The sequence below is a fragment of the Cyprinus carpio genome, chromosome A15 (assembly GCF_018340385.1).
Source record: "Cyprinus carpio isolate SPL01 chromosome A15, ASM1834038v1, whole genome shotgun sequence".
Lineage (NCBI taxonomy): Eukaryota > Metazoa > Chordata > Actinopteri > Cypriniformes > Cyprinidae > Cyprinus > Cyprinus carpio.
The window spans coordinates 1794051-1816349 of record NC_056586.1 but is presented as its reverse complement, the minus strand read 5'-3'; the positions used below and the strand labels follow the sequence as shown (position 1 = coordinate 1816349).

The following is a 22299-nucleotide window of genomic DNA, read 5'->3' as shown; positions in this document are numbered from 1 at the left end:
CACATCTTCTGAACGAGTACAAAAACACAAGTGAACATCTCTTATGTAAACAGATGCATATGATGAATAATGCCATCATCTGCAATAGACAGCATATAAATGTAAACTGCATAATGTTACGGAGTAAAATGATGATCCAGGAAGTGCTATATGTCTGTGCAATATTTGGAGGTGTTGATGGAAGTGATTTACTGGATTTATGCTTTGATAATCGTACTGAATATTATCCAGATGTAGTTTTTGATAAAAATGTGATTTTCTCACCTTTTTGATCAAAACTATACATTTTCATGAAATCTACCAATATTCAAGTGTTGATAAAAAAAAGAATGATTTATAGAATAAAACCGATTTTTTTGTTGTTGTTTAAAAGTAGAGGCTTTGATCTTTATTTTGGTGTATTGCATATTCAGCAAAATATACTGTAGGCCTTCAAATTTTTGTAAAAATCATCAAAATCAATGGCGGTGACTGGCAACTTTTTTCAAAATGCTGGTGGGGAAAGAGTTAAATAAAGTGTCTTCAAAATTGGATTAAAAATGAATTGATAGTCATTCATCAATAATGAATGAAAAAATATTAGTGGAAAGCAGTCCATCTGCTCATCATAGGCTGAAGTGAAGGGCTCTGGTCAAACACATACATGTGATAATCATTCTTATATTAGAGTGTACAGTGTACTGTAATGCAGTTATATATACATTTATATATATTCCTACTGTAGTATGTATTTTGATGCTTATTCATGCTTATTAATATGAAAACTATTATTAAGTATTGCTGTATGAATAAGCAAATTCATTAACTATATATTCTGATGCAGGTCTAATTTAAAAATGTCTATCCTCACAGAAAACAGACGAAACGGAGAAAGACACACAAACTGTATAAAATTGCAAAACACAACCTATCTATGTATTTCAAAAGAAGGAAGCGTACATTTAGGCAAATAGCATGTAAATAGTTTGGTCCTTGTTTGTGGTTTCCTTGTTGATCTTAAATAAACATCTTTTGCAAACGTGTCTGTGTCTAGATAATAAGTTGAATATGTATTGAACGGGTTGCATTTATAGGTATAATTACGGTTCAGTTCTGGCCCTGAACGCACTCACTTTAAGGCAGTTGAGGAAGTTTGAGGTAGGAGGTTGAGAGAGGTCTGCCCTCTCGTTTTTTTGGCACTGCTGGAAGAAGCGGTTTAGATGGGGGTCCTGCAAAACACATCCACGGGAATTATGAGATCACAAAATATGAAGACGATCATGGTACATTCTCATCTGAGACTGTGGCTCTTTTTCAACCTGAGTATAAAACTGTAGAAAGCAGCAAAGTGGACACTTTGAAGATCGTCTTCCCCCCGTCGACCCACTTCACATCCTGCACAGAAACACGGGGGAGCAGAAAGAAACAAAAATAAAAAATACTACTACTATAATACATCACACGTGAATCAGCATTTTTTGTGTTTAGGACTCTTGTTTTGAAACTTTCCACATACTGTATATGTTTAAGAAATACATTTCTAATGTTATAATATAATATCAACATGTATTGGCATGCTTTAGGTTGGATATACATGCACATATACTGTAAATCCAAAAATACATTACACATACATATTTAAATGGATTAGATATATATCATATTATTATATGAAATTGTTCTAATTTCTGTTCAAATTTCATATGTTTTTACTTATATCACGGTAACCCTTTACAATAAGGTTCAATAGTTAACAGTAATTAACTGTATTAGTTAACATGAACTATAAGCATGAACAATACTTCTACAGCATTTATTGATCTTAGTTAATGTCAATTTTAGCATTTACTAATGCATTATTCAAATCAAAAGTTGTGCTTGTTAACATTAGATAATGCATTGTGAACTAACAATGAATAACTGTATTTTCTTTAACTAATATTAACAAAGATTATTAAATACTGTAACAAATGTATTGTTCATTGTATGCTCATGTTAACTAATGTTAACTAGTGTTACCCTAATGGCAATATTTCACATATGAAGTGTAATATGTGTACATACTGTATATCACATTTGCGTATGGGGTTAAAAACAAATATAATTTTTGCATTCCTATTCGCTCCAACAGAAAAATAAAAAATCCATAACTTTCCAAAAAAATATCAAGAGTTTGATCACATTGGCCAGAAGTTGTTGTATTAGAAATTAGTTTTGTGTAATTTAATGCCAAGGTTATATAACACAAAGTATAGAGATATCAATGCACATTACTTTTTAGCTATGGATTTATGATGTTAATAACTTCATCACTGTCTGTGAAAGCGTTCGACTCTGAGTTCTGGTTTATGTGACCTATAAAGCTGCCTTCATCCTGACGTAACATCATCATCATCATCATCATCATACTTATATCTGTATTTATCTATTTTCTGCTAACTGTCTGTTTATTCATTTTTCAGGATTCTTGTGCTCACTTTGGTGGATGAAGGCTCTTTAATGTGTAGATATCCACCAGGCAAAGTGCACGAGACTGGAATACTGAAATCCTGAGAGGAAACACGTCCATCCTTCAGAAGAGGCAGCCACGCATAGCCCACTGTAACATAAACCAACACACACACACATCCACACACACACACACACACACACACACACACACACACACACACACACACACACACACACAGTGTCAAAGAACGACAGCACTTCCCCACACACAGCACAGGAGAACAGGGCTTGATGTGCATGCGCAGATACCTGGAGTCTCCAGAGCCTCTTTCTTCTTAGAGCCGGTCTTGGCATTGATGTCACAGGTCACATGATATAAGGAGAAGAGTAAGTGGTGTTTCTCATGAAGATGTGTGGGCAGCTCAATCTTCACCTGATCAAGCACATCACAACAAACATTATAGTACTCATAACTTTCATCTGAACGGAGCGTCAGAATGAAGCTGCTAGAGCACTTCGGCAAACCTCATCATAAAAGTCTGGGTTCTGTGAGTGGTGCAGAACGGTGGAGCAGGCCGTCGTGGTAAACACCGGACCTCCTGGCTTTCCGTAGATGCACTGCAGAAATGGATTTACAGCATTTGTTTTCACACGAGTCAAATTCTAAAGCAGAGGCTGATGGAAACTGATGGAAACGTGTGTGATGTTAACCTTAAGTGGCTTGGCATGTTCTTCATCAGAGCTTCTGAACTCCACGTAAACGGCAATGTTTCGAGCCTATCAAATAAAACAAGAACAGACACAACATGACTGTATGCTGAAGAACGAAGAAAACTATATAACTATATTATATTATATATTATTAGTGGTGTTTTGCTAATACAAGCAGCAGTGCTACAATGACTTATGTTTAGCGTTTTTTTTTTTCCAAGCCATTTTTGCAATGACACTTGTTCAGAAAACTTTCAACGCAGCATGATGTATTAACTATTAAACTCTTAAAAATTGTCACAAGTAACTCTACTTTTAATATGTGCTTTAGAAATACTGATAAACAGCCAATATGCTAGTAATATGCATGCTAGCAACTAGTTAAAGGGACTCCACCCCAAAATGTAAATTTTGTCATTATTCACTTACCCCCATGTCGTTCCAAACCTGTAAAAGCTCTGTTCGTCTTCAGAACACAATTTAAGATATTTTGGATGAAAACCGGGGAGGCTTGTGACTGTCCCATAGACTGCCAAATAAATAACAGTCTCAAGGTCCAGGAAAGTATGAAAGACATCGTCAGAATAGTCCATCTGCCATCAGTGATTCAACCGTAACGTTAGGAAGTGACGAGAATACTTTTTGTACACGAAGAAAACAAAAATAACGACTTTATTGATCATCCGCGCCACAAGGATGCATCCTTGTGGTGTGGATGATACAGAAGAGCATACACAGCATACGGTGGAGAGACACAGAGGAGACTGTAGACAAAGGAATTATTGAATAAAATAGTTATTTTTGTTTTCTTTGCCTACAAAAACTATTCTCGTCACTTCATAACGTTACGGTTGAATCACTGATGGCAGATGGAGTATTCTGATGATGTCTTTCATACTTTCCTGGACCTTGACACTGTTATTTATTTGGCAGTCTATGGGACAGTCACAAGCCTCCCGGTTTTCATCCAAAATATCTTAAATTGTGTTCTGAAGACGAACAGAGCTTTTACAGGTTTGGAACGACATGAGGGAAAGTGATTAATGACAACATTTTCATTTTGGGATGGAGTATCCCTTTAATAGTGAGAATTGGTCCCTAAACTAAAGTGTTACTGAAAATCTTTATTCAGACAGCGTTGTTTGTCTAGCTGGGACAGCATTTGGTGTGACATGGGTACGTTTACACAGATTTAAGTCTTTCACATTTCGCAGTACTTGTGACTCAAAAGATCCATTGTGTGTGTCTTCCTCACCTTTGCGAAGCTCTTCTGGCTGTCATACTTGAGGTGTTTGGGGTAGATGTAGATGTGATTCTTGTAGACTCTGTAAGGCTGAGCAAACTTCGAAGAGTCCTGCAGGAACTCGTCCACTTCGACCGTCCGGAGCGTGAAGACCGCAGTCCAGGAACGGCTTTAGAGCCACACACGAGGACGTCACACCAGTCTGAGGAACATGTGCATGCCCGCAGGTGAGTGTGTGAGCAATAACATTCAGGAGTCAAAACTGCATTTTGAGGTATTAGTTTGGACGTACTGGGACATTCCATGGGAACACAGTCCACGTTCACTTCAAGGTTTCCAGGATTGATCTGGAGCTTACTGGCCTTCTCTGCCCTGTAAAAAACACTTGATCTTTACGATCTGAGGTCATTTATGATTCACGCGTGATTCGTTGAGTGTGACTGCAGAGAGTGTACCCTCCTGTACTCTGTGATGAGCTTGATGAGGTCTTCTGTGGAAATCTGTTGCTCTCCTGTTTGAAGAGTTTGGAAAGAGCGGAGAGAAGCGACTTTCCCTGTCCACTGTGCCCTGGTTGTCCCTTAAATACTGACCTGGAATATACAGACGGAAGAAAGGTTATTTAAATAATCTTCTAATAGTGCATGTTGAGCATTAGTTGTGGCAGAGCTGAAGTAGCAGGGAATGGATTGGGATTCTCTTACCTTACACACCACGCAAAAGGCATTCGGTACTTTCCAAGTTTGCTACAGAATTGCTTATTGGATTTCAACATCTTTTGGACAGTCTGGAGCAAGCAGAGAAACAAATCAGTGTATTTGAGGGAACAAAATCAATGAGGAAATCTCCAACTTAGATCATACAGTATTTGTTTACATCAGTATTCTGTGTATTCATCCCTTTTGCCACATATAAACATGTCTAAATGGCATTACTGTAGTGACATTTAGTGACAACTAAGAGACATTTGCAAACTAACGCCCCAGTGTGCAAAGCACGGTCCACAAAGACATTTATTTTCACCTGAGATATAATATTATTTAAACATGTATTTTAATATTCTAAAAACACTGAAGTGACCATAAAACCCTGAAATGTTGTAATTAGAACATTATTTAACATTTCTTACAAAGTTCTAAGAACTTTATTTTTTACATAATATAACATTATTTGAACATTTGTTTTTAATATTCTATAAACATTAAAATGATTTTTGTTTTGTCATGATTAGAACATTACAAAAACATTTCTCATAATTTTTTTCACCTAAAACGTTATTTCCTAAACGAACTATTTGAACATTTATTGTTAATATTCTCGGAATGTTAAAACGTCCAGATTTCTTCTTGTGCTTAGAATGGCATTTTTTAAAGTTTACCTAAAACATTGTTGTGCAAATTTATTTGCATTCAAAATATAACATTATTTAAATGTTTATTTTTAGTATTCTAAAAACGTTTTCTCTCAACATAAAGAACATTCATCGAGTACAAAAAGCATCATAAGGACCTTGATCTCAGAACGTTTTCTCGTTATAATGAAATTGATCAAGTAAAAATAAAAATAGAATGGTGTTCTAAGAATGTTTCTCTCTCAAAGTTCTGAGAACATATATGAAGTATAATAAAGTGATACGAAGGTTTTTGTCCTAACAGTTATATAATGTTAGTGAAAACATTCCCGTTAGCTGTAGCTGGGATAAAACTCAATAGAAATGTCTACTGTATTTATTTTAGAAATGCAATGTCATTAAGTTTCTGTTTGGTGTCCAGCAAGTGGTCAGGTGTGCATATACGTTTGCCCTATAGCATATAGATATATACACATTACATTACCTTTATGCATTTAGCAGATGTTTTTATTCAAAGCGACTTACAGCGGAAACATCAGTGAAATGACATACCTTGCTGGAATCTGTGGTTTTTAATGTAGGGTTCTGCACCGCTGGAAATATTTCCCATACTGAGCACTTTCTCCACCCGGCCACCATCACGATGTCGGTGTGCGGGTTTGTGATGGAAAAAATCGCCTGCGGGAGATGATCAACATTTAAAGCACACATGAACACAGATCTATAGCCGGTGACACATTAAAAGGGCTCCTGCGCTGTTACCTGTTTGGTGAAGTGCAGCCAGGTCTCCCAGCTCTGGGCTCACTGGCAGTCCTCTCTTCTCTTCTCTGCTTAGCGAGTTGAGGCCTGTTTTCCTGTGGAGCACCATACCCCACCAACACCATCAGAGCCTTGATCTCCTGCACTACCAGAGCTACTGGAGCATCTGCCGCACAAGCTCGTGGGTTTAGGTCCACGTGGAACGTCAGCGGAAACCTTCCTGCCCTCACGGATGTCCGCAGAGAAACCGACACGAAGAAGGGCTCGATCTGAGGAGAGACAGCAGCGCTTTAGCATACATATATGCAGATTAACTAAATGATACGCTACATACGGCCCGAGTCTACTGTATGTTTGCACACCCCTTTTGTCTCCAAGTTTATAAAGTGAGACGTGAGATCGTACATTAGTCACTGGCTCAGTGTCGGCCCTCGTTTGACGCAGCCCTGCAGTGTGAGGTTGAGCGAGCGGCAGGAGATCATCAGTCTCTTCTCCCGAGCTTCTCATCGAATACCGCTGGACAGAAGCACACTCCCCAAACTCCATCCTGGGGCTCCTCAAAAACCTTCAACAAAAAGCAACATCACCACACAAAAAAAAAAAACAACCACAATGAAAGTTCCTTTGTGAAAACCCCAACAATGCAATCGATTGACAGACGGCTGGCAGTGAGACGTACAGGAATATCAGGATCCAGAGAGAACAGGTTGAGTCTTTCCCATCCGCTCGTCTTGCAGCTCTCGCTGATTCCTCTGTCTCAGCAACATACGAAACATCACAACATCAGTGTTTATCATGTGCAATGCTCTAATCACAGGTTTATGTCTTTAAATGTTTGGCTTGAGCTGTTTTTAAGATTCTAAACAGTAAAAGAGTTGAATCACTCATTGAAAGGATCACAAACCAGCATTTTTTATTTTTATATATGTTTCCTCCTACTCATTTGGCAAAAAAAAGAAGAAAAACACACACACACACACACGTATATATATATATATGTTTGGCCAAAATTTATTTTAAATATATGCTAAATATATGTTGCAAACATTGAAGCTCAATGAAATATATTTTTGATGCAGAAAATATATTTAGTTTTAAGCTTCACAAAATATATTTCTAAATGTATTTCAGGGGCAAGAAAATACATTGCAGTAGCCTATAATTAAGCTAAGATCAAAAGTAGATTAATAATGAATAATTTTATCAAATATATGAATGCATTTTCTTGGACTGAAATATATAGTCAAAAAAAATTTTTTTGAATGCTTTTAAAAATATATTTTTACATTTAAAGCATTTTCAAAAATATAGAAAAATAATAGGCAAAGATATATTGGTAAAGTAGGATAAATATTGGTACATAAATATGTTTTGAAACGTATTTTTAGCAAATATATTTTTTTGGCCATTTTGTGTATATTTTTTGAAAATATATTTTAAATGTGTAAACGTTTAAAAAATAGGAAAAATATAATATTTGCATAAATAGATTTTTGAAACATATTTTAGCAAAAAAAGTTTGCTGTAAATTTTTTTTTTTTTTACTGTATGGGTAAGGTGCACTTAAACAGGATTTTTACACCTAAAACCATCAAATTCAAAAAAAAAGCTCTTTTTCTACCCGATTTTAGCTTCTCTGGTTTAAAACCTGTTTATATAAAAGACTTGAATGTGAACGCCTACAATCCTGAATGACTGATTCACACAGAAATTAGTTTCATGATCAAGGGCCATTTCCCTTTTTCAGAAAAAGGATGTAATGATGGGCGTGTCAGAATTCAGGATGTAACGTGACAGAAAATACAAGCATTACCTTGGCCAGTTCAGGGTGGATGCCGTTTTCAGTTGTTTCCTCGTGTTTTTGGAACAGGGACATGGTTTGATGACACATCAGTGATCTCTAAAACTACAACACACAAAGAAACACTTTACCTAAAAATGCCAATAAACAAGTGCACAATGCAAACACGCAGTGACCTTCACACACATGCTTCTAATAGTCTAGTGGATTTTGTCACACTTTGTGGGCACCAGCGACTGCGCGGAATTTTAACCTTAACATATGAGAAGGATCCAAAAGTGTGAAATCAGTATCAGTTTAGCTTCTCTCAGAGGCCTAATAGGCCTTGTTGAATAAAGATCTAAAGTTGCTTTCCTTTTGTGTGCTACAGATGGAGAATAATCAACGAAGTCTCTGTGCAGAAATGATTATTGCCAGCACCGATCCTGCGATGGCATTTTTTTGTGCCCGCTTTGTTTTTTTACAATGACAATACAATGATTTGACTGATTTACAATGACACACAAAATACGTAGACGCCCTTCTGTATTCACCGGCCTCGTCTTTCCAAGCACCCACCGTGTTTGCTGGCGCTCAGGTCTGCGCGCTTGCATCCAGAGCCGGCCGTCCCTGAGACTGACTGAGTATGCGTGTGAGAGAGTTTATCCAATCACCATGCCCTGCTCGTTCTCAGCAGCCAGGACAAAATACGTCCCGTTTCGTTCATCTTCCACTCAAAGGCTGGTTTCCTCAGGCGGTTTATGCTGTATGAAACCCAGAAACCATGAGAAATCTCAGTCATTGTCATCTCATTGTTAATGTTTGCTGAACCACTTTAAAACAGATATTACCGAACTGACCACCGCCGGTGCACGAGTCCAGAAAAATCGCCTTTGGTCCTTTGATATTTTCTCATCTTTATAGAAGTTCATGATGTAAAGTTTGTCAGCACTGGAGTCAACACAATATCTGCGCTTGAAGACTGGGAAAGGCACAAGCAAACAATAATCAGCAATAATTTTCACGTCAAATAATTCTGCGGATAATACAGCATTGTAATGAAAAAAAAAATGATCTGAAACAGTAATGAACTTAGAGAATATATAAGTCTACCATTCTACAAAACCCAGTCTGACAGAAGAAAGCACTCAGTGCAATTTGTAAGTATTGAGGCCATCCAAGATTAGGATGAGGTTTGTTCACAATCAAATACATCACAATATCCACAGCACCTCCAGTCAAATCAGTTAACATCATTTCTGGAGAAGACAAAAAATGAAACCCATCCGCAAGATTACGATGTTTCTAACGTTCTAGATATCTTGTTGCTTTAGTGCTCTAAAATACGAGTACAAAATCCCGAAATAATGCAGTGAAAAGAGTCCATCAGCCTGTTTGTCATCTCACACAACCACAGATATGTGTTAGAGCTGTTTTGGTTTGTAAACGGTACTTTATCTGTGCACGATTTCTCTCCTGATTCAGAAACAGATGACTTTTTTCACTTAGGTGGTCTACTTATTTAGCCAAAAGCAATGGTTTGATACGATTACAACCATCTCAAGTGCGGGAATTGTGTATTTACTCTTTTGTCTTCTCCAGATGTTCATCGTGGATGGACGCTGGAGTGCTGTGGATTACTTGTGATGTTTTTTATCAGTTGTTTTTGGACTCTCACTATTTCTGACGGCAACCCATTCCCTGCAGGGCATCCATTGCTAGGGACACTGATGCAAGTGCTACATTTCTACAAACTCTGCTGCAGAAGAAACAAACTCATCCTGATTCATTTTCAGGCAAATTTTCATTTTTGAGTGAACTTTTTCTTGTACTGCTAATGAACCACATCCAGTATTTTCTTCCTCTGGCATACACACAAAATGACCACACATTTTAGCCACACTGTATGAAGAATGTGTTGAGAAGTTTAATAATGGCCGCGCCTCACAGTGGCATCTGTTAAATGCAGATATCGAATCTGTGAATGGTGTGGAGGAAGACATGCACTCTTTACCCGGGACGGTGATGATTGTTGTTGCACAGTGCTGTTAAATTTCCCTTATAATAGAGCCCAGCCGGACTAACAACCCCCGACTCCTCCCCTGCACCTGCACTACCTGCTCCTCCTTTGATTTCGGACGATGACAGAGAGGTGTGTCCTACAAAAGTAAAAAATAAAAAAAGGAGCTTGTAAAGCTAGTGAGGAGAGGGTTCTTACAAAGTGCATTTGGTAAATATTAACCACGCTGTTAACTTGCCCACATTTTACTAATTTGTAATGAAAACCGTCTGGTAAATTCAGCTGTGATTTACCTGTACTGACCTCATCTCTGTCCACCGTACTTCATGGGTCGGATCTCAAAGGAGTGACGAGGGCAACTTCTCTGATTTACACAGGCGTCCTTATTCGGGTGGAAGAAGAATTGTTGGTAGAAGAGAAAAGAATCACTCTCTGCCATTCACTTGCGATAGCGAAGCGAAACGCAGCGGAACGAACAAACGCTCTTCACTTCCACACTTATGGAATCGTCCTGAATGGAATCATGTAAAATCTCCTAAATTATTTTAAACTATGACACAAATAATTGATATTAGTAGGAAATGTGCTCATTTATTTTAAGTTGATTCTCAAACGTCTGATTTTGAGTAAGGGTCTGAGTGTATTTTGCACAATTAATAGACTGTATAAAACAGCGAGACCGCTCAAGTAATAAATAACTTTACCTGAAAAAACAGGCTTCTGAAAGGACATTCACAAAGGATCAGAGACAAGAGAGACAGCCGATTTAAACATAACCATTGCCATGGTCTCGTCCAATCCTAGTCCAAGCCTCATAAAAACCAAACTAACGAGCCAAACTCTTTGTCTTTATAAATTGAGATTTTTTTTTGTGTTCATTAAAATACTCATATGTAAAATCCTTTTTTTGTTCATTGACACAGAAGTGAATGGAGTGTACCTGGGCAGCGTGCGGTTAGTCCCCTGCCTTACTCCTCATATTTGTACTGGCATCACATGAAGCTGTGGAGTTATAATATTGACAGGCCTATAGAGAAGAAGAATAAAGAAAAAGACAGGCAGGAAGTTTTATCCTACTATAAGAGCATAATGCTGCTGAACATTATTCTAGACAGATCACGGTCGTTTTGTGCAAACCATGAACATAAAGCACATCATCACACAAATGCACCTCAGATGTTCTACTCTACACAGGGTTAGTACTTTGCTCAAGTTCTCGTTGAAAAACAAGCTGTTCAGAAGCCACTCCTGTAAGCTTATTAAAGCTCAAACGTGCGTGAAAGTTTTGGTGGTTCCAATAAACGGGACATTAAGTCAGGAGATAACACTAAAAATGAACACAGGTGTTAGTAAGGAGACTAGTGTAAGTAGACTGATGTTTCGATTTCAACAAAACTAAAGTGACTGTGGTAAAGAAAAAAAAAAAAAAATAATGGTAACGAGATAGGTTTATGGTAATGTGATATTTCTTTTTTAAAATTTCTTTTCCAAAGTTATAATAAATCAGTTTTTTTTTTTGATTGTCATTATATAGTAAGGAGTGTAGACTGATGTGAACCAAACCATAAAACAAGTTTATGCTCGTAATGAAACAGTAATAAACTAGGTGCACTTTTTGTTAACTTCAGCTGTTATTAGGTCTTGTGTGAGACTACATGTAGACATCGAGTCAGGTGAACATTTACATTTAGCATTTAGCAGACACTTTATCCAAATCGACCTTACAGTGCAGCAGGCCATACATTGTTTTTTTTTTTTTATTATTTTTTTTTATGCAGTATGTAATGTGTGTTCCCTGGGAATTGAGCTGCTGACACCACGCTGTTACACTACTGAAGCCACAGGAACTTAGTCAGTGCAGTATTTAAAAAATACATTTTGGTCAGGTTCAGAGGAAATTGCTATAAGGTGTCATTTTAGATTTGGTAGTATTTTGATTCTTTTATGGTTTCTGGCATTTCCCACAGTCATGGACAACCTAGAAATATCAAGGATTTGTGCACAGAAGAAATTTGACTTCAATAGCCTATAAAAGTCATTAAATATACTATCTATTCAGCCCTAAAAATACAGGGGTAGGACACAATTATACTGAAGCGACTGGCCACCAGAGTGTTGGACGGTTTCCCATCTACATATGGGACCCTGGACCGACCCAAACCAGTCTTAAGGTCGCTGGGGTATATGTGTAGCAATAGCCAAAAAAATATTGTAGGGTGCAAAATAGTTGATTTTCTTTTATGCCAAAAACATAGGATTATATGTAAGATCATGTTACATGCAAGATATTTGTAATAAATTTCAGTGTAGCCGTAAATAATATCAAAACTAAATGTTGTGTTTGCAGAAGATGCATTGATAAGAACTTCAGTTTTGACAACTTTTAAAGAGGTGAAGTTTTCTCAATATTTAGATTTTTGTTTGCCGCCCTCAGATTGCCAGATTTGTTCAAATAGTTTGGATCTCGGCCCGAATATTGTCAGATCCTAAACAAACAATACATCTATGGAAAAGGTTGTGTATTCAGCTTTTTTCAGATGCCATATAAAATCTTAATGTTCAAAAAAAATTGACCCTTATGGCGACTGGGTTTTGTTGTCCAGGGTCACAAATTCAGGCCAAACATTCACTGATTTTTGCATCAGTAAGAGCAGAGTGTGAAGGTGATCTGACTTGATTGACTATACGGCACCTTTGGGGTGTTTTGGAGGAGCTGTGTCAGGAAACTTTCCTCCTCCAGTCATAATGTAGTCACATGGCAACTGTTCTGCAAGATGGGACTGATGCAAAGGAGGCCCTACAGCATTCTAAATTACAAACTTGTATGTTGTTTTCAGTGAACCTTAATTAGTAGGAAGCAGGCACAGTAACAGGCCTAGCTGACGTCTTGCTGTTTTTCTGACTTTTATCTAGAGATACGAAGCAAAGCCACACGGCTGTCACCTGCGGCACTCACCTGCTTAGTCTGCCAATGACTCAGACAATCGCACACTTGTGTTTAATCATTTTAGTGTCTCGTCGGATGCCCCTCTGGCAACAGTGGGACTTTTGTCCAGCGTTCCTCACTCTCTCTCACAGGTGAGAACGAGATACGGGACACACTACAATAAGAACATTAACACCCACAGGAGTCCTACAAGGTGCGCAACATACCAGGTGTAGCAAACCCTGAGGGACTAATGAGTTGGTGAAATCGTCAGTGGTGAACGCAAAGCCAGTGGTAATATGTGTGACGAAGATGTCATGAATTCTGTTTACACACTTGTTGTGGGATATCAGTAGTTGCTTCAAGGGTGATGTACAGGACTTGTAAACAAGTCAACACAGCTAGCGTTGTGGCCATATACCATGAGATGCGTCATTGTAAACAGACTTAACCTGCATTTCGCGTTGGTTTACTGAATGCAGTTACGTATGTGCGCAAAGCATCCTTATACAGCAGATTAGCCAGAGAAGGTTTTGTGGTTAGAAATGAGGAAATACTAACTTTTTCTTGACCCAGGAAGCAGGGTAAAATAATATGTTCTGATCTGACATGCAGCTGAAGGAGAAGTCGATAGGAACGGGCCAAATATGAGAGTGGACTGCATACTAGGTGGCATTTTGGAATACTTTTAATGTTTTGTGCTTCTTCATATGGGGAGTGTGATCTGAACTCAAATAACTCTAATAGTCCAGTAAGCAGTCCTTTGAGCGTGACATACAGCAGTCAAAGGGCTGAGATCCTGGAAGAAACCCATTACTGATGTTTTTCACCTATAGACACTATGCATAATTTTCACCGCACACGAGTAAGAGTTCAATGAAAAAAAGCTACGATAACACTTTAGTATAGGGACAGTTCTCACTAGGAACTAGTTGCTATTAGCATGCCTTTTATTAAAAATTTGGCTTTTCATAGTGCTTATAAAGCACATATTCTGCATGAGAATATTCTACATCCAAATTCTACCAATACCTAAACTTAAAAAACACCTTACTAACTATTAAAAGCAGCAAAAAAGGGTTTATTGAGTTAATGGTTTGTTAATAGCGAGAACTGGACTTTAAAAAAAAGCGTGAGCAAAGCTACTTAGAAATTTGTCAGAACTTAATAAACGGATATAAAAATATGCAGAAACGTTACTCCGTTTGACTTTACTTGAACTTTACTAAGTTTCCAGATGGAGACGTAAACCTTCAACATTTTTCCTATCTGATGCCAGCGCAGTTAAAATCTCTCAGTAAGCACTGCTCATGGACGTTGCTCTCAGATGATTTAGTTTTCTTGCACCATTGCTGCACACCAGGTTGTTCACCAATGAGAAGCTTTTAAAAAAAACATAATGTTTTCCAGGGGTTAGTTAAATAAACCTTGGGCAATGCAGTGTTCAAATTTCACCTAATTCACCGTTGTCAAGTTACCTAAAGAAATAAAAAGTAGCGATTGAAAGGCATACATAGACCTACTTATTTTTGCAGGCCTACCTCACATGCATACTTGTATGGATTTGTAGGAGCTTCCCTTTCAGGACAAACATTTAGGAGAGGAGCCGCATGTAATTAAAACTCATGTTTGGTGAATTTACCATAGGTTTGCAAGTAGTCCAGCATTTGCACCATTACTAGCGCCCCAAAAAAGCACGTTTTAACCCATTTTGAGGCGTGTTGTTAGAAGATTACACGCACCCCTGACTATCAGCTCTTCGCTAATATGCTCTGCTCTTGGCAGATTGCGCTGATCGTTATGGTACTGATCCTGCCATCTGTGTTCTTTAAGTTGGCACCTTGGTCAGTATAAACACCCACCCGACTTTCCCACTTCCATCTGCACTTTGTATATGATTTTGTATCTCATACTAATGTGTTCTCACTCTGCACGCATTTCACACCTCTCTCTAGTATGAGACATTAGATTCATTATTCTTTGTTTTTATTCATCCAGTATTTTCCTTTATTCGTTCCATTGCTTTGCCAGAGCCAGAGTGAGGTCCATTTTCACCCGGAAGTTTAATCAGAGATGATCTAATTATGGAGAGGACACTACTGCAGCGAGAAAGTGTATGTAACTAGTGTCCTAAATCGCTCTTTTTCTAATAAATTGAGACGTTGTACCCTGTGCCCTTTTTGTTTTGTGTTAATATTTGAACCCATGTTTTAGTGATACAATAGCGAACATAACGTTTGCCTCTAGTTTGATTAGGCACATCAAAAGACTCACTAAATCGTTTTCCTCATAATAAAGCAATCCTTTTTGGGTGAACTGTCACTTTAAGCTGCAGGGGGTTTGTTTTTCGAGGAAAGCAAACTGCACCATCTGGAAAATTGCTCATATCAAATAAAGTGTAAAAACTCAATGCCTACCTGTGCTCAAAACTGGAAGGAGTAGCTTCCCACAAACCACATTGTGCTTGTTATTTTGGAACAAAAAAATGACGCAGTAATTTCCAAATATGAACTTGTCTTAGTGAACCACATTCCGTTCACTCTCAAAAAGATATAATTGCTGTTGTGAATATCCACAGCAAAATATAATATTAACCACTGTCCAGCCTCGACCAGTAGAGGTCTCCAATCACCCGCATGCTGACATAGGGCTCGTGATATGCTGCATACTGGAATTAATGTAGCCTGGTCTGTGTGTGGTGTGGTGTGTGTGTGTTGGGTTTGAGTATTCACTAGGACCAGTGCGGTCCTACTTGCGGATTCTCTGGATTACCTCAGCTTGCTTGACGATTTGGATATGTTGGCCACAGCTGTCGCTGCCTTTCTAGTTTAATCTCTCCATTTTCATCATGAACCAGCACATCATAGTCAATACTAAGTGTTATATGGTGTGTGATGTTGCTCACTCAGTAAAGTCACGCAATCTGTGTTTATATTGGTGGCATGCAAAAGTGGGGCCTGAATCTAATGCTGTGAAAGCAGGATGTGGTCGGAAAGGCCTCGGCTCTTTTCTGTGCTGCGTACCAGGGCGAAGGCTTCAAAAACACCTACGCAAGCATTCAACACAGTCATTAACACCTACTTAGACTTATATAAATTGCCACACCTATAGAAATAAGACACTTTTAGGATTCTATTTGTGTAAAATGAGCAACAACCCCACATAATCAGTGGGCTTGTAATATTGTGATTGTAAACACCACCAGATACGCAAAAGGCAAATAAACAACACACAAAAGTAGGTAAAAGACAGCACTCATCAGTGAAGTTCGAGGTTGGGCTTATGCAGGATACGATCTTGACAGAGGATCTTCTCTGAACTCAGGTTTCAAGCTCTTAAATCACAGCCTCATAGTCCAGAGGGTCGATCACTTTGGGTCTTCTCCTGCTGTGAGACACAAAGAAAACTGTATCAAACACCAACAACATCAGATTCTAAAAGCATTAGCACTTTTCCGACAAATACACTCGGGCATTTAAACCATCAGACTTTCCAGTTGTATTAAGTGTTAAAACTGCTTAAATAATCCTGGTATGCTCTTGCATCATCTTTTGATGATAGAGCGTAAATTGATAAGGTAACTGGCAACACATGTATTGGTCCCTTTGCTTCAGACTATCGCACTGACAACAATGCAACCAATGGATAAAAATACATAATTATAAAAAATACAGATGAAAAAAAAATATTATAGGGAGAGGTCTCCACTCTAACGCAGTTACACTTCATAAACCTTTTGATGGTGAACCTTTAAGTGGATTCAAATCCACTTCAGTATAAAGCTATACGCATAGAAAAACATCCTTCACATCAGGTGGATTTCTCGAGCCAAATCTGAATCAGCCGCTCACAACGTTCATAAGTGTTTTGGGATTCAACTCTCTGCAAAACTGGTCCAATAGATTGAACTATATAAAAGGACTTGAGTGACGCTCTTCCCAGATTTCTCTGAATATCAGCGAAAAAAAAAAATTAACCTGTAAACAGATAAAACTTTGTGAAATAAACTGGACTGTAAGGTTTTGTGTGTTTCATAAAGGGTATTCTGTTTGATACGCAGATGACACACACTGATTGGGGTATTTTGCAGGAGTCATGCTTGCGTGCATCAGATCCGCTTCTCTGCTCTGTCAGGTTGAACAAGCACAGCCATTTTTTAGGTCTCTTTCAGAGATGCTTGATTGGGTTCGAGTCTGGTCTCTGTCTGGGCCACTCAAGGACATATACAGAGTCGACCCTAAGACACTCTTGGGTTGACTTAACTGTTGACCTGTTGGAAGGTGAACCTTCTGCCCAGTCTGAGGTTCTGAGCATTCTGGATCATGTTTTCATTAAGGATATCTATGCTGCATTCAGCTTTCCTTCTACCCTGACCAGTTCCCCAATCCCAGCCTCTGAAAACCACCACCACACTGCAGAATGCTATTGCGCAGGGGATGAGCAGTGCTTGATGTCCTTCAAACATGACGCTTGCAATTAAAGGGATATTAGATACCCATTTTCCACAAGTTGGTATGAGTCTTCATGAAATGTTTGCAAAATACTTAAATTCCCCAATGGTCGTGTAAAACCTTGTCAAAAACAGCTCTGTTCACAAGCCAGCCATTTCAGTGCATGGCTTTTTTAAATGATTATGAGCTACCGCTGTCCTTTCCCCAATCTTTTTTGTGTGCTTGGTAGCATGGAAATATGCTATTACAGGACCGTCTGTCAGTCCAGCAGTCATGGGAACGGGGCTTGTGCAGTATGATGTCATAACTGCTGAGAAAATCAAACGGAATTTGATAGTTGAGACTGTTTAGTGTTTTTGGGGGGGGATTAAAAAAAAGAAGTGTGAATTGATTTTTATCATTGTAGGGTGGTTGTGTCCACACACTGCTACACACAACATTATATTCAAACCACCATGTAAACTGTGAAATTTTGCATCAAGGATTTCTAATGCTATTTCATGCATTCGGAGTTATTAACACTGTTAAAAAGTTGGTTTCTCATGTTAAAAATGGCCAGAGTTTAAAAAAAAACTGCGTATGACTGGGATGTATGACGGAGTATTTCTGTCCCAAATAAACTCCTTCCAGGTTCGAAGATTCTGAAAGTTTTTTTCAAGCATGGTTCTTGATGATTTCATGAAGAGCGGAATTCCTTGTTTGGGCACTTCTCCTGGAAGAAGCCCACCAACGTGCTTCATTGGGTTACAGAATTCGTCGGCAGTGGATGCAGTTTGTTTTTCTGGATAGTAAGTCAAATTTTTTGCACATGTGTGTTTGTTCCGTCATTTCAGTGAAGAATTGTTTTATAAAAAAGGCCCAGTTCGACGCTGGATTTGCAGATCGTTTGATACTGAAAAATAAACTCTTCACAACCACAAACAACACACATCCATAAGCTCGAATGCTTGCAACTCTTTACCACCGCCCACAGCACACCTCCATAATCTCCAATCTGTGCATAAGTGCTCGGGACTCTTTAGCTCTGCCCATGGCACGCCTCCAGGAGCTCGGCTGATTTTGGAAAGAATCGTAAAGCTGTATCTTTCTTTTATAAATCTGATAAAACTAAATACTCTTCTGAGATATGAAGTGATGCAGTACTACTACTATACAGGTACTCAGATTAACATGAGATTGGTTGAAAATGTGTGTGTTATGTCCCCTTTAAGGTTCATCAAACTTGAGAATCTTGCTTCCCTAGTTCCTCAGCTAGATCTAGGAATAGTCCTGGTTGTTCCAGAACTCTTCAAAATTCCACAGTTCCATTGGGAAGTCTCAATGTAGCAGAATTTGTTTGTAGTTCTTCTCACGTCTGGGTCTCGACACAAATCTTGTGTCTGAGATCTGCTGGCAGTTATTTCGATCTTATGGCTTGGATTTTTGCTAGTTATATGAATCTTAAGCTATTCCTGAAATTCCTAAAAAGATATCAATTCCTAAAAAACATATAATGTTCAATCGACTGAATTTGCCAAGTGCTAATCAAAAGTGTAGTAACCCCTAGGTCTTCTATCCTGCTCCTTTATTTTAAAACCTGATTCAGTGCACCTGTATGTGGATTTTTCTAGTGATCCTGAAGACCTTGATTATCTGGTCAGGACTGTGGGTCTCCAGAAGCAGGGTTGAAGACTCTGGTCTATGTTTGCGGGTGTCCTAAACTCGATTCCTGGCTGACGAGGTCCTTTCCTGTTTCCCATCCTCAACATTCTCCCCTGCCATTTCATGTCACATCTCTACTGACTCTTTCTATATAAATCCAAGAAAGGCAATATAAATAAGTTTAAATAAAACAATAAAATAAAATAATCTTTAAAAAAAGTGTAGAAGCATCTCATAGACTGTCTATTGCATGGGTGTCCAAACCTGTTCCTGGAGGATCGCTGTTCAGCAGAGTTTAGCTCCAACCCTAATTAAACACACCTGAATGAAAACCAAAGGTCTTCAAGATTACTAGAAACTTTCAGGCAACTTTGTTGGAGCTAAAATCTGCAGGATGTTGGCCCTCTTGGAGCAGGATTAGACACTCATGGTCTATAGGAATAGAACAACATTTCAAGTGTCAAAGCAAAGGTTCTGAATACTTCCATTAATGTGATATTTTATTGTTTTCTTTAAAAACAAATGCAAGTATATTACAAATCTGGATTTTGATTTGTCACTATGGTGATTTAAAGCAGTGGTATTTAACCCTGCTCCTGGAGCCCCATCACTGCACATTTTGCATGTCTCTTTAATCAAACACACCCGATTCAACGCATCAGCTCATTACATGGGAATCCAAGACCTGAAACTGGTTTTGAGACAAAGGAGACATTGAAAAAGTGCTGTGACATTCAAATAAAGAGTTTTGGAAGGAAACTGTGTTTTGTGATTTCACTTCTGGTCACTTGCAATCACTTCTCACCCACACCGTTTGGTCAAGCTCGAACACTGAAGCTATTCAACCCTGTTGCCAACATTATGAATGATCAAAACTGTTTTTTTTTTTGTCCTTTGTGGTAAAAAATAAATAAGATCATCAGACTCAAAAGTGTAGCCACTTTAATCCCAAACATAATGAAACACAAAGCCTGATGATCAATGAGCCAGAATTACAAAAGACTCACCATATAAATAACCAATGGAAGAAACTGTAAGGCTCAATATGGCAGACGTAAACTCCCAACTGTTTCAAAAGTGTGCCCTCCAAATCTTTAATCAAATCATTATCTCATGCCACTTCTCTGATGTATGAGGATAGGCAATAAAGCAGTCAGAGTTACCACCTCTCCTCTAAAGCAACCTGTCACTCACGTGAAATTATTGCAGTAATTACGACAGCAATCAAGAAAACAATGATCCAATCAATTCCTGATGGACAAACAAAGTCTCCTCTATGTTCTGTCATCGTTGGTTAGTGTGAGTGATAAGCAGCATCTGAAATGCTGACTGTTTCAAAAATTTTACACTCCTGGAGCAGTCGAATGATATTTTTGTAAAAACTGTACGTTACGCTCTAAAAAATGCTGGGTTACTTTTTTCAACCCAAACACTGTGGGTGAGGAAGCTGGGTTGATTTGACTTAATTTGGGTTGATAATAGTTTATAATCAGTAACCCAGCGGTGCAGGGTTGGGAATGTGGACATGAAAAAAGAGCACGCATTTCAAAAGGTTCTCTGTGAGCCGATACTACGACACCTGTCTGGTGCTATATGTGGAAAATATCAGAAAACTAATTGAAGCAGACAGAGAACTTTGACTCTGCCTCTGACCGGGTGTGCATAAACAGAAGGAACTGAAAAAGATGAAATGATGTTTGAGACGAACCTATTCATTTTATACAAAACACACCTCAATATTTCTCTGGTCTTCACCAGGAATCACACTGTTAAAACTCACAGGTGTTCCTGTGGCTCAGTGCTAGAGCATTGCATTAGTAGCAGCGCAAAAGGTCATGGTTTCAATTCCCAGGGAAAAACAACCATACTGGTAAAAAATAATAATAAATGTGTATGGCCTGAATGCACTATAAGTCGCTTTGGATAAAAGTGTCCGCTAAATGTAACGTAAAAATGCATTTAAATCCAAAAAAAAAAGATCAAATAACACAGATTGATGGCTTCAACAGAAATGTATATGGAAGTAACAGGTTGTCATGCAGTTGGTCAATATGCTCTTTATAGAGCATCTGTAAAAAAGATGGCCTACAGCTTCTGAGAAAGGTCAGAAACTTAAAGTGACTCCTCAAATGTTTGAATAAAATGATATACCATCTTTTGTTTGCGTCATGTAGGATAGGCTATTTGACCATTACATGTATTAAGCTTCTGATCCAAACCTCCTCGTGATTTGATGACATCATAACTGCTTTGTTTGATCAGAAACAGATATTTGTGTATTTTATTCTTTTATTTGCTTAGTTTACAGTTAGTTTTGCTTATGGATAATAGGTTGGACTGAAAACAGCTTCCGTTTATGTCGAGATCATGAGAAAATTAAGTTGTGATAATGAGCAACTTTTGTTAAAAAAAGTTGTGATCACAAAAAAAAACAAGAAATAATACTAATAATAGGGCTTCTGTACATGGTACAGTCATTAAGTTTACATGTATATTTGTGTGTGCACTGTCCTCTGTCTGTTATATGTGGTGTGCTCCTTGTTTACCTGAAGCATGTAAGTGAAAGTCGTGACATTTGTCAAGTATGGTAACCCATACTCTGAATTGGTGCTCTGGGCATTTAACCCATCCACAGTGCACACACACAACAGTGGGTCAGCACACGAACCCTGCAGGGCCTACAGACTGGTGCTGCCATTCTCATTGATGAAAGCAAATAAATCTGCTATGAATTGATTCCAAATGTTCCCACTGAACAGCAGAAAGAACGGAGCATAGCATGTGGAGGAAACATGATTGAGCGCTAAGACATTATCATTTCCCCAAAATAAACCCAGAATACACACATCAGACACTGACAACAGCTTCATGCGTCGCAGGGCTCACACTAATATCAGCGCCTCCAGCTACTAAATCAGCTTTAAACAAGAGAAATCGAACAACATGACAAGTCACAATGCAGTCTGACACAAGTGCATTAATCTCAAGCT

At 38.3% G+C, this 22299-nt stretch overlaps 1 pseudogene; it reads right to left on the bottom strand.

The window, feature by feature from the left end:
- Window positions 1–22299, bottom strand: part of LOC109102697 — a 152323-nt pseudogene that overhangs the window by 34508 nt on the left and 95516 nt on the right.